Source organism: Kryptolebias marmoratus, linkage group LG1 (genome assembly GCF_001649575.2).
Source record: "Kryptolebias marmoratus isolate JLee-2015 linkage group LG1, ASM164957v2, whole genome shotgun sequence".
NCBI lineage: Eukaryota > Metazoa > Chordata > Actinopteri > Cyprinodontiformes > Rivulidae > Kryptolebias > Kryptolebias marmoratus.
This window is the reverse complement of record NC_051430.1, coordinates 32692842-32694107: the sequence shown is the minus strand read 5'-3', so window position 1 is coordinate 32694107 and position 1266 is coordinate 32692842. Positions and strand designations below refer to the sequence as shown.

Genomic DNA, 1266 nt, shown 5'->3' with positions numbered 1-1266 from the left:
TAGATAGATAGATAGATAGATAGATAGATAGATAGATAGATAGATAGATAGATAGATAGATAGATAGATAGATAGATAGATAGATAGATAGAGAATTTTCCACATGCTGTCATCCTCAATTATCCTGCTGGTGATGTGTCTTTGTGTTTGTGACCAGCAGTAAGAACAAAGTGATTCAAATAAATCAAATTTAAATTTGTTTTTTTACTGTTTCTTAAATGTGGCTTTGTCTTTTGAACTGTCTTTAATGCTTGAATAATTTATATTTCTGTGTAAAGTGTCTCATTAGAAATAAACCCCACTGAAAATATTCAGGCATATAACAATATATTAATGCAATTCACTTTCATTTTATTCATATCACACCAACTTATATCTATGTCCTTTCAAGGCCCTTATAGGAATAGTTGGTTATTTTGGGGGTAATGTTTTTTTAAACAGTTGACAATAGTACCTTATCAGCTGTAACACCAGTCATATAACACAAAGTATCCAGAAAGAGACTACAGTTTTCCTTTATCTAAATGAGGGCTTGTTCTTTATTTGTTTTCAGGCCTAACTTTCTCTGAAACAAATGACATACCAGTGTGAAAGAACACATTAGCTAATATTAAATATTCCTCCAGGCTAGACTAATGGCTAACCAAACGAGAGCCCATTGTTTATTATATTTTAGTCATAAGTCAAATGTTTCTCAAAAATGACATACCAGCATGAAATATTGCCTTAGTAGCTAATTTAAACCTTTACCCTTTGACAAAGTTTATTTAGTTTGTTGTGTTTTCTCAACTGAACATCTATGTTACTACAAATATATATGTACTGAGCATAGATCGACTGTGTTTATGCATGGCAACAAACTAAAAGAACATTGTCATTCAAAAGTGTAGAGGTGTAATATTAGCTAATATAGCATTCTTTCATTTGTGTATGTATGTTGTTTTGGAAAAGAGTTGTTTTCAAAGCTTGAAAAATGATTTTAAAAACACTGGCCTGCATTTGGCTAGCTGTTAGATTAGCCTGGATGAAGACTTTTGCACTTTTCTCCGTACTCTGTGGTTTGTGGCTGATAAGGTTTAACTATTAATAGCTTTTTATCAATCAATCAATCAATCAAATTTTATTTGTGTAGCACATTTCAGCAGCAAGGCATTTCAAGGTGCTTTACATAATTAAAAACAAAATAAAAACAGCATGTGACATTGAATAAACAGTAAGAAAGAGACAAAAACCCGCACTCTAACCCTAATTTAGCCATAAGCAGCT

General features: G+C 31.6%; 1 protein-coding gene across 2 annotated transcripts in view; it reads left to right on the top strand.

Annotated features, from left to right (window-relative positions):
• chrm4a (cholinergic receptor, muscarinic 4a) overlaps positions 1-1266 on the top strand; it is a 75357-nt gene that overhangs the window by 69385 nt on the left and 4706 nt on the right. The gene's annotated exons all lie outside the window — the stretch shown is intronic.